Genomic DNA, 12,226 nt, shown 5'->3' on the forward strand with positions numbered 1-12,226 from the left:
ACGGCGCGAAGGGGCGGTCGGTGGGTGGCCAGAGGGGTGGGTTTGCATGATGGGAAAAGTCAAGGTTATCGCATTTCACCCCATTTCAGTTCACCACCTTTTCGCTCCATCTACCCTCGATAAGGCCACCGAAACGCACCATACTAAGTAATATTTAATACAGCGGGAGAACGACGGGGTTATTGAAAGAAATGCGAGCATATTCTCCGCACTCAACACACCGGATTTCTTACCCTCGCCACTCGCTGGCACATGGTAATTTATGGTAAGTCACAGGCATTTTTTGGGAATCGCAAATTTATCCATTAAATCGAAAATTGATTTAGGTGCTTTCTGCCTTCTCCAGAAATCATTCTCACCAATCTTTTCTCCATTCTCACTCTCTCTCTCTCGCTGGATTGCTGCTTTTCACTGTTTACGAGACAATTTAAATTTTGCACCCACAATATGAGGAAGGAAGTATATTTCAGTGTTGATAAAAACATAAATTTTCGGAGCTCCAATTTGCCAAGACCCTATCGGAAGTATTTGTTATTGCCCTCATTGTATCGACACCTGTTATGAATATCACGCATTACGCACTTTCCATTACAATACCGCTTTAACAGCTTACGTGCGAAAGGGTGTATTTCGGACATGAATGTGTGAAAATTAATTGGAATATACTGTGGTCAATATTTTACTAAAATGATGCTTTAAACAACTTCTGATTTCTCTTGAAAATAGTATAAGTTCTTGTTATATAAACTTTGTTTTCTAAACACAATGTTTTGGTGACGTCAACATCTCTGTGAATGGGATTCCTAATTCTATTTCCTCGTACAAAAATCACGGCGAAAAATCAATCTCCTTTTACGTCAGAGGACAATTCTCCTCTGGTAGAATAAAATTGTAGTAAATTGTGGTGCTAGTCGACAATTTAATTACCGAAAATAGCAGATATAATGGGAATTTGTGCCACTCTCCAGATACTAAATCTTCTTTGTTGTACCCACTCTTCCTCTGGATGAATTCTTGCTGTCGTGTTATCCGTATTCTGGGGAAGTTCTCTGTACGGATGTTTTCCCTTCGGGTCACGTTCGAATTTCATTCAAATTTAATTTAGAGGAAAAGAGGATTCGCCTGTCTTTTTAATCACACACACTCTCCCTCTCTCTCACTCTCTCTCTCACTCTCTCTCTCTCTCTTTCCTTCGGCCTCGAAGAAAAGACCCCACGAATGCCTTCCAGTGTATGCTGAAGAGATTCTAGATGTACTTAAATCTTGGAAGGAAGGTATTTTCTTTCAAGTTTATGAAAATTCTTGGCATCACCTGTGGCAGAAACAGGCGTCTGAATAATACCTTCTGAGATCTGTGTGTGTGTGTGTGTGGACCACACTGTGGTTTTATGATTGTAAATGTCGTGTTTTACTTGGAAACACGACGTACAAAATGCCCTGAAAGTTTAATTTCTTTCAAATGCAAGGCCTTAAAATACCTGATGTTGAAGTTAATTGAGTCCTGAAGCCATGACAAAGACTCACCAGACGGTGACAAACTTAGATAGATCTCAAAATAGAGCAATTAACTAAATTTACTTGAGACACTCTCACGAGCCTACTCTCACCCATCTTCCACGTGTATCATGGAATGGCAATTAAATCGATTAGGGGACTTTTGCCGAATTGAGAGTACCGGTAATTTATCGAATGAGACTCGAGATGAGACGAGAGAAAACTACTTAACGTGCCGTTCACTTCGAATTATCTTTTCCTTCTTCCCTTCATTGCTCTTGGAAAACACTCCTTGCGCCATAGGCGGAAGTATGTGCAGATGGTCCAAGTGACAATTAAGAAGCAATTTGTTACGTTTTTAATTAACTCAAATGCGTTCCTGGGAGGCATTCCTGCCACTTTCCTTCCACTTTTCAATGGAAAAATCACTGTTCGTGACATATCCATTGAGCAGATTTCGCATTTTTTCGTCTTCCGGATTCTAATGGATAAATAATTACAGAGGATGATGGAAGCAGTTTCATTGAATTAGAATGGCTCTTGAGAAAATTGGTACTTACAAACACACACACTTTTTTGCTCGCACAATACGACATCCATAGTTTTGGTGGAATTCAGGTATAAGTCAGAAAACACAGATATAAGTATATGTGGAATAAGAACAGAGGAGTTTTTAGAGAGAAAGCGTCTTTGCCATTCGTATATCAGTCAACAATAGCTGGAATGCTTCTAACTTGATGAGTGTTTGTCTTTGTTTTTCGTACAGCATTTTCTTCCACTATACAATAAAGTCACGAATTGCACTTTCAAGCGCCCCATCTACGTTCCAATATTAATGTCGAGCCCTAAAATAGAAATTTTGTGATGCAGAACAGCACAAAGTTCAGGGGATCTCCGAAAATATCTTACCATATCGAACCATGGGCGAGATAAATAATTTGTGTGGTGCTTTCTGCTGGATTCCAGTCGAATACCCAAATTTTATTACGTCTCCTTGTTCCTGGGCAATCACCCACAAAATTATCTCAATCTATGTGATGTGCCATTTTTCGTCAGGACTGAAAGTCATCTCGTCAGATGATTGTCCGGCGCGCCTGTGAGGAATCACTCGGGGCAGAATTTTTGGGGTCAGCATCGAGCATTCGATCAGAGATATGGCGATGAATGAGAGAAAATTTGTTGTTCTATCCACCACATTCCTCGCGCATTTATTTTATTGCCACACACTGAGGCCACCAGCCGGAAGAATAAAATCTTCCGCAGCGGGAAAAGTTTGCTCATTTCGCTCCAAGAGTGTGTAAGTACCTCATATTGTGTTTATATTGAATTTTCTTCTCTATTCTCTTCCCTCATGTGGAGTCTTCGCCAGCCCTCACGCAATCGAATGTAGTTATTTTTATTGGGACGCTTGTGATTTTTTCACACACACGCACTCTCGAGCCAGAGAGAATTTTCTACTGAAAAGTGTCAGAGGAGCGCGGGTGGAAAGCATAGGCCGGGAAGGTTAGATAAGAGTGGGAAAAAAATGTTAGTGGAAGAGGAAAAGCATAGGGCAAAAAGATGAGGGAAATGATTGATAAATGTTTGGGGTTGTTATTTTGTTTAAAAGCGAAAAGGGGGCACAGAAAATAGGAGCTGAAGGGTGGGAATGTAATAAAATAACTTTTGATGATAAATAAAATCACCGCGTATTCAGAACCCTTTGATAATGTATGGAAACTCGTCTGAGGAAAATTTCCTCCTTCGCAGAGACGAGAGCACAGAGTGTGGCAGCCAATCTGCCACCTGATTGGCTATAAGCATTAAACCCCATGTAATGCTGGCATTATGTATAATTCAGGGATGAAGGGCCTCACTCAAAGTGGCTCACTCTGTGCCCAGGGTGGATTTGTTGAGGATGGCATTTGAATGGAAAGTGTTAGAAGTTCCTCTTGTTCCACCCACAATTCCAACCATTCAGCACGACAGACGCTTTCTGTGTGAATTTGGGATTTTTTGAAATGGAAATTCCTCGAATTGAAGATTCTTCTCAAGTGAATAAATTTTATTTCCCATCTCGCGTCGGAAGGGGTGTAAAAAGCGGACGAAAAAAGCGTCGCACAAAAGCTTCTGTGAACTTTTCTCACTGTGACTTTCATTGAATTTCGGGGTGTACATTGCGTTTGCCACCCTGTCTACATTCTTCCCATCCTGAAGCACGAAGGAGACGCGCAAGGAGGAAAAATGTCACGCGGCAAGGGGTGTGATGGGCTGAGATGAAAAGAAATCACCCACCGTGCTTGGTGACATTGACAATAGAAGCTCAAGCGAGGAAGAAGGAAATCCTCTCAACCCAAGTCATAAGAAAAAAAAAGACGAGGTGGATTATATTCACTTGCTCAATATTTTCCCACAGAAAACTAATAAAAAGCATCCATAAGAAAGTCGGGTGAGATATTTATATGAAAATGCTGCAAATAGCATTAGAAGAAAAGCTTGCATGTGTTTTCTGGGCCACCCACCACCCATGGAAAAAACAAAATTCCACCCTTGACAGAGCCACAGCGACGCACGAAGGCTAACCGTGAATTTGGAGGACAGTTTTGACGCAAATGTATGTATATTGCTGCGAAAGTGAATAAATCTCATAAGGGAATTCTTGAAAAATCCCGCCTGCGGGTGTTTGAATAGATTTTCACTGGGTGGCAAATTATCGCTCTTTATTTCAATTCTAAGGAATAAAATATTTATAAAACGATAATTGTATAAAAGACAAACATAGAATTTAATTATTACATATGACAAAGTATCTCTTCAATTTGTCATTAACATAATAATTTACTATAATTAATCAAGCATTTTGAGCCTCCAATTAATAAAATATGAATCAATTTTATCAGAGCTCTCGCTCAATTAAACAGGATACAATTATTTCAATAAATACCGGTTATTTTCTCTCAAAATATTTAATTTTTTGATCTCAAATAAATGTTTTTTCAGATTTAAATTTAATAAGTTTTACTAAACTTGATAATTAAAAAATATTAAGTATTAAATTTAAGATACAAAGACCTTCTAAAATTTGAAGTAACCTTTTTATTGTCAATAAAAATTGAAATCTTCACCAAAAAGTCTGTTAAGTGAGAAATATGTTACTTTAAGGAAGCTTTTCATGGGGAGAATCAATTAGAAAGTTAAAATTTTTCAATTAAGCCCTCCTCGTATTATGCCTTTCGGTATATTTTCTGATAATTATGATGATAATAAAATACGCAAGTGATTTCCTCTGAGATACTCTGTTGGAAGAAATTACATTAATTACGGGCATTACTTCTCAGCATTACGTGATATTGCCGAATTTCCCTTTTAATATTAGACATGGCATTATTTTAGCATTAGGGCCACATATATTCTGAGATATTGCAGGAGGCAGAAACCTTCGTCAGTGAATACAAATGATCGTCTTGAGGTGATGGTTTGGGGCGACGACCTTCGAGATTATCGTCATAAAAAGATATTAGCTACTTCGTGAAGATAATAAGTCAATAAAACTTAAATATTTTTATCAATTATTCATCGATTCCTTGCTCGTCTGGGGTTTTCCTGGAAGCTTCCACTCGCGGCATTGAGTGGGAGGTCGGGGTCAGGGAGACAAGGCTGACTTCAGTCACTCTCAATGACTGCGTTCAACGGAAAAATTTACCTACAAAAGTGCTTCTCAATGGCTCGAGAGGCACCTTAATTATGGGTCAATTGCCAGACGCTGATTAATGACGAGTTGGGGCGATTGGGACTTGGAGTTCTTAAATTAGGAGTATTATATTTACTATGACAGACAGTAAAATTATCACTCCTGTGTCACATCTGAGAGATTTCACTAAATTGTTGACTGTACTTTCAACTGATCGCCTTATATTGTTGCACCTCTTTCTTCCGGTGAAACTCTCAAGCTGTATTGTTGAGTGCTGGCTATAGTGTTGATATTTCTCGTATCCCTTGTGAATTGATGGGTTCTTGAATGGAATTAGTATGGGCAGTGCGTGAAGTGGAAGAAAATCGTTCGAATTGAGAACTTGAAAAGGCCGTTTTAATTTGTGGGGATTGTTTGAGTGAAAGCCGCCAGTGTGTATTTTCCTCTCACCGTGCACGGGGTGATCTCCCCACCTGAGAAAAGGGACTCTTGGTCGACAATAAAGGTGGATTTTGCGACAAAAAGTGGGTCCAATACGGCAAATAAATGCTTTTGTGGTGTGTACGTGTTTTCGTACGTTTGCCCCAATAAAAAAGCGGAGAGGCGAGCGAACCCTAGCAAGAAAAATGAGCGAGTGTGTGTTCCGAAGGATGGAGGCGAAAAAAAGGTTGAGGACGCTTGTATATGTAACGACTTCCTATCGACCCGTGTCCTCCCTCGCTTCGGGGGTGGTGTGGCCACCCCCGCACGCGGCGACATGCGGGGCTGTCCCGACGACAATTTATATGAAATTATACAGTGTTTCAGGGCTCGGCAAAGTGGATGAAACTCGAGCACTTACGCAGTGTTGCAGGAGACACAGCCACGAGGAGAGACTTTCGCACTCTTGCCGCCGAGAGTCGTCGATTTAATAAATAACGAAACGGGTGGCTGGAGTACGTCGTTTGCCGCGAGACAAGAATGGGCGCTTTCGGTGCTGGATGGCAGGAAAAAAGGGGTGAACATTTCCTCTTCACGCGGATGAGATGATGCGCGAGTGCGACGGAGGCGGTTAAACACACAGACTTTTCTAATGATTCCCGCCACGGAAATTTGCATTCAATTTTATTTGCAAGCCAGTACGAGGAGCATGAAAATTATGTGCATAAATTTCGGCAATATCACGTTTCTTAACCCTAACACGCAGTCCCCGGGAAAACGGCACACCGGGGATTTGACACTGTCTCACTTTATGGGACTTTTCTTATGACATTGCATGATTTTCCCACCCAGCAGGGCGCCCATTGCGCAAGGTGAAAAGTCACGAGATGAGGCAAGCAAATTCAATGTGTCAGAGTTCATGTGGAAATTCCAAAAGTCGATGGGAATTAAAAGTCAATTGCACTCTTGACTTCTTTTTCCATTGCGAAAACAGTTCGAAAATTTCATATTCTCATTGAGCACTTGACAATATTTCTCATCAGTTTCATACTTTCTACGTGCGAGCAAAAAATTGAAAGGACTTTTTATAGCACAGAGAAAAAGTTTCAGTTCATAAAGTTTAATATAAACAATAATATAATACGGGGATTATTTTCTCATAAAGCGTTATTTAACTCAAAGTCAATTGAAAGTTTAGTAAGCTTAATCTCTTTTCTAAAACCAGATTTAGATCTCAGTGAGTTATGAAACACTTCAGCAACGCCTAAAACTTCTTAATACACATATTATGGGCCTGAATTGATCGAGCGCGAAACACAACTTCACTTCCAAATAAATTTATTGCAATGCATAAAAGTTCATTCAACAGAGAAATCATTTTAGGTATCATAGTTTTTTCTGCCTGCTGAAATTTTGGCATAACATATCTCTTCCATTATTGAAAAAACAGAACAGAGTGAAGATGATAGCTTTTTTTCTCTTATTTTGACTCATTGAAATTTATGGTCTATCGATTCTCTCCACTTCTCATCATGGGTAAAGTGTACGAGTAATGTTTTCCAGCTTAATTCATGTGAATTTTATTGATGTTCGCTGGAGCATTTTGCCATGATATATTGTGACGCAAAAGGAAGAAGTGAAGAGAGTGTAGAGGCATTACTCCACTTAGAATTACCTCAAAATGTGCAATGCAATCTCCACTTTTATGTCAAGTGCTTGAAATTCAACTCACATGGAATTCCGCCGGCGGGAATAGCAATTCTCAGGGAGTTGAATGAAATGTGAATACTTTGAAAGAAATATCATGACAACACGCACGATCGTGGAGCAATAAAAACCGTGACAATAGCATCAGGATACAAACATCCTGGGGAGGGTAGGAATGCGAGAAGACAATTTCTCAGAGTCGTCAAATCATCCTAATCCACATCATTTTCGATACCGCAGAACTCCAACCTCCCACCCACGCAGGCCTCGGGGGGCCACGGGGAGGCCACGGGGTGGGCGGCAAAAGAAATATTGTGGCTCGAGACAGAAAAGAATCTCTCGCGAAATCAGAGCTTCTCTCCGCGTCATTTCTCCGACTGTGTGTGCTATTTCCACCAGATCAATTCCCGGAAAATCTTTCCAGCTAAAGCGTCACCATGCCAATTTCTGGGGGTGGGCTGACTGGCTGGCAGAGGGGGCGGCCCTTTGGGGGAAATGAAAAGCACACATGAGGGGTAATGCTGTTCTGCACTCGTTCGTGTGTAATTCATTTACATTTTCTCTCCATCCATCTATTTTACTAAATGGATGGGATGTTTCCCTATCTTTTCCCATTTCACTGAGGATCATCTTCCCAAATGTACAGACAATTTAAGAATTTACGGGAAAAAAACACAAGGGCGAAAGGAGAAAGAGTGCTGAAAAGTCGGAAAATGAAAATCACCAAATTGAATAATAAGGAAATAGCGAAGATCAGAAGAGAAATTCTTTTGAATCGCTTTTTCTGCCTCTCACACTCTTTTGAATACATAGAATCATCCCTTTTATCTAACATATTTTTTCCATGAAAATTTCCACAGAGACTCTTTCGGGGGTTATTCATCCAGCAAATTCGGGTTTATTGCTTATTCCACGAACATTCATGTTTAGTGGAATGTGTGCATATTTACTGTTTGGATGGATATTTTAAAAATCACATTTTTTTCCATACAAATAAAATCCATATTTTTCCCAACTTTCGTACCCCCTTTGGATTTCTAACTTTGTTTTTTATTCTTCACACCATCCACTCCATTCCTATATTGAACATCGATGAAGGGATAAATTTTCTATACCGAGAATATTTGCAGTGAGGAGATTTTTCATCCCTACAAAAAGTGGGATTGACGTATAGATTTACAGAGGAAATCTGCCCCAATCGAATTCTTACTCATATCTCGTGAAACTTTAATAAATATAATGGAAAATTCATGAGATTCCTGGCGAATGTGTAGAGAGAAAAGAAGAGCGAATTTTTGTGTGAAGTCATCTAATGAAAATTGCACCTTCACGAGGCACAAAGTGTAATCGTGATGAACTTTACCACATCCTTTACACATCTTGACCACCAACGTGGAGAAAACTAGTAGTGTAGTATGTGTATGGCTAAAGGCATTTACCTGAGTCAGAAATGGGGAGTAAAATAGCTGATTTCCCCCACAATTTCTGTCAGCAAAAAATCTCCATTTTATTAGATATTCTCTCTTCTTCAATGGGGGAAGTTTCCCTTTTCGTGGGTGACAGTGTATTTATGCTGAGAAAAAGAGGCAGAATGTGAAGCATTTCGATAGATTTTCCTTCTTTTCAGGTTCACAGAAGTTCAATATGGGATGAAAGCAAAGAAAATTTTTGCATATATGGTTCCCTCCTGAGAGAGAAATTGATTTTTCACATCTCACCAGGAGTTTGCTGGTCTTCAGTCTCCCATGAATTCCAATCAGGAAAATATTGATGGGAAATTATCGAAATGGGCACAAATTCAAAGACATTTTTCCACACGATTGACTGTCAAGCATACATACAAAATTTATGGGGAATATTTTCTTTTCATTCTCAAAACATACCCCGAAATACATTGAAGCTTTTGTATTGCCTTATTTTTCAGTACGCTTTATTTTCATTCAAAGCAGACATTTTTTCCTCTTGAAAATATTTTTATCGGTCAAAATGGGGCTTATCATTTCATAGTTGTGTTAGTTAATCTGCAAACATTTTCGCGTACAAAATAATGCTCTTGTTTTTCACAATTTTGTGACTTTCCTATTACTCATGCCAGAAGAATTTTCAATTATTCACTGTACCAAGAAATGTTTTTACAATTTCGGCATAATGTAAAAGCGAAATGGAAAACAAGACCCTGGGCAATGTTATGTTTGGGGTAGATTTCCTAATTAGATGTTAACTGGAGACTATATAACGCAATCATTTAACCATGTTGCTACTATTTTTATGACAAAAAAGAATCGAGCAATTCGCTTTAATGCTGTAAGGATGTAATTATGGGTCTATTAAAAGAATTTCCGTGATATCGGATAAATACATATAATGTATCTAATGGGTTCTTCGTTATTCTGATTGCACAGTAAAAAAAGACGTCCGTGATAGTTTCCTGAGTATGTCATTTCAGATAAATTAGCACCTTCTGTTACATTAATAGAAGCGCACAAGCTTAATCCTTTCCTCCTTACTGACCTATAGAAGAGTTTCAAGACTACTTTGTACATTTTCACTGGATAATTTGTGTTATTCTGATCATTCTAGAACACCCACAATTGACACCGCACTAACAAAATTTCAATTTGATTCTATATGTGTGTTCAACAGCGTCCAATCGAGGAGTTGTGATGTAAATTCTAATTGAAAATTTCGCACCAGTGCGGTTCAATGCGTTACCGCCCGAACGGCTAAAACAATTTTACATGGAAGGGATGGCAATCTAGAAGAGTTATTGGGCCAAATTCCACGTGTTAAGCGGTCTCTGGCCGGAAATTTGCTTTAATGTCCGTAAATGTGGGGCATATATAAGTGAATATATTCAATTTGGGGCTGTGAAAAAGAGTGTTTATCTGAAAAATTAAGAGGGATACTAGCTGTCTTGCGAGGGTCGGGAAAAAGTGCTTGTGAGCCCGGAGCGGAGGGAAATTGCGGGTGAATCGCAAAATTATGTAGTGTGCTGAGAGCATTAATTCTCATCTCACTTGGAGTATTGCAACCCCTTCGCCGCCCAAAGTATTCTCATTTTCACCCACCCAGAGCGCTGTGGGTCCGCCAGTAAATTGCCTGGGCGGTGGATTCTTGTGACAGACTTGTCCGCAGCCATGTCGATTAGCCGGGGAAGAAGGGCCCCACACGAGTGATAACGATCCCCTGGACAGAACACTCACAGGATACGGGTAGGCTTTTTATCGGCAACACCCCATCATCATCTAATATAATTTGAGTGCGCCACTTTGTATATTTCTCTAGTTCTGCCTTCACTTCTACTCTTTCTGTCTCTTTATTGTAACGGTGCGAGTACGTAAGTTATCAGGAAAAGGCCGTCTCACAAATCGCCCGCGCTGTCATCACCCTCGCAAACCCTCTAACCTTTTGCGAATCAGGAGGGAGAACCCAAGAGGTCACCCATTCAACGTTCGCGCTAAGGCGACCTCCAGATGAGGAAACTACCGGCAAAGTTGGGGATTTAAATCGAGTGTAATTGAGTATTAAGTTCCCTGATCAATAAATAAAATTAATTTTTCATATTCTTTCTTCCCAAAGTTACTATTACTGAAGGAGTTGAAGGTGTAGTTATTTCTGTATATTCTTGGTAAAATGTGATACATTTCGACTTCATTGTGAAGAATTTGAGCCAGGGATTTAGGCAATATGATGCTATCTTGGCGTATTCATTTACGCCGATGAATCAGATGGTAATTAATTTAAATTATTTTCCCTCCCATGCTTACAGTGGAATATTCTTGGCGCTCTGTATCAACTGAGGGTTCTTTTACCAGGTGCATGAAAAGCCGCCCTGGCCTCTTATCGCAACCTCTCTCCTCCTCTCCACGAGACAAGGGGGATGATTTGTGAGGGATGTTGCACACACCTTAAAGACACACTCGAGGGTTTGTCACTCGATTGCGGAGGACATCTGAAGCAGCCGTCAGGATTTCACGCCTCGCCTCCTCCGGACAGTCTAGTGGGCGGACGCTGCACTGTCGCACATTTTATGGGATGATCACACAACAAGATTTAACACCTCTCCGTCGAGCACTGTGGCACACAATAGCACGATTTCAGACCTTTTCCACACACCGCGAGGGGTGTGTAACTCACTGTTCCACCTGTCCTCTTTGGCCGTGCTTCACCCCCGCTGTTAAATATTCACACACTCAGCACAAGTGGCAATTTGCATCCAGTGGGCAGATTTCACGTCTCACGTGAAACTGTGTCCGCACATTAATCCAGAATGTGGACTGAAGCGCCCCAAAAAAGGTAACCCAACACACCCGGATCCGCGCGAGAGCGGAGCTTGATGTCGGTTGTGTAATGCTTCTGTGACTGACCGAGAGGTTTTCTCGCCAAAAAAGCCCACCCTTTTGCCACTGCCGCACACACACAGCCGAATCGAACTATCCCAGGCCCTAATCGTCTATGCACGAACCGGCGACGAGTGAAAAAACGACGAGCGCCGAGACATGCGCCCAGGATCTCGGCTGAAGGAGTCACCGGAGCTTTCTCGCTTTCCCCAAGTACATCATTTTGCACAGAGAGAGAGCCATACCCCCACCCGGGGCGACCCCAGCCCCCCACCCGGCCTGTGGATGTGTGCGATATCGGCAAATACCACTCCATGGTGCTCTATGTCAGCGACAGGACTTGTGCACTGCCGCCCAATGAGCCACATCTCGGGGCGCTTTGGCCAAAGTTGTGATGTAAATTTGATTTAATGCTTCGCAGAGTATTAATGAGAGATTCCATGGATTATCTCAATCATTGCTCGCCTGGCCCTTCGCTGTATTGATACTTCCCGCTCGGGGGTGGGCGTCGGGAGTTTTCTGGAAATTTTCACGTCATGAATTTCACCACTTTTAGCAGACATTCTCAACTCTGGCAGGTTGGATCTCGCACTGG

The 12,226-nt window shown here is 40.9% G+C and overlaps 1 protein-coding gene across 2 annotated transcripts in view; it reads right to left on the reverse strand.

The window, feature by feature from the left end:
• Nucleotides 1-11,629, reverse strand: part of LOC132258932 (gamma-aminobutyric acid type B receptor subunit 2) — a 36,243-nt gene extending 24,614 nt beyond the window's left edge. For both annotated transcript variants that reach the window (XM_059756489.1, XM_059756488.1), the window contains exon 1: nucleotides 11,199-11,629. The gene's annotated coding sequence lies outside the window, so the exon portion shown is untranslated. The remainder of the gene's footprint in view (nucleotides 1-11,198) is intronic.
• Nucleotides 11,630-12,226: the final 597 nt, after the last annotated feature.

The sequence above is a fragment of the Phlebotomus argentipes genome, unplaced genomic scaffold (assembly GCF_947086385.1).
Source record: "Phlebotomus argentipes unplaced genomic scaffold, Phlebotomus argentipes genome assembly scaffold_4, whole genome shotgun sequence".
In the NCBI taxonomy this organism is placed as follows: domain Eukaryota; kingdom Metazoa; phylum Arthropoda; class Insecta; order Diptera; family Psychodidae; genus Phlebotomus; species Phlebotomus argentipes.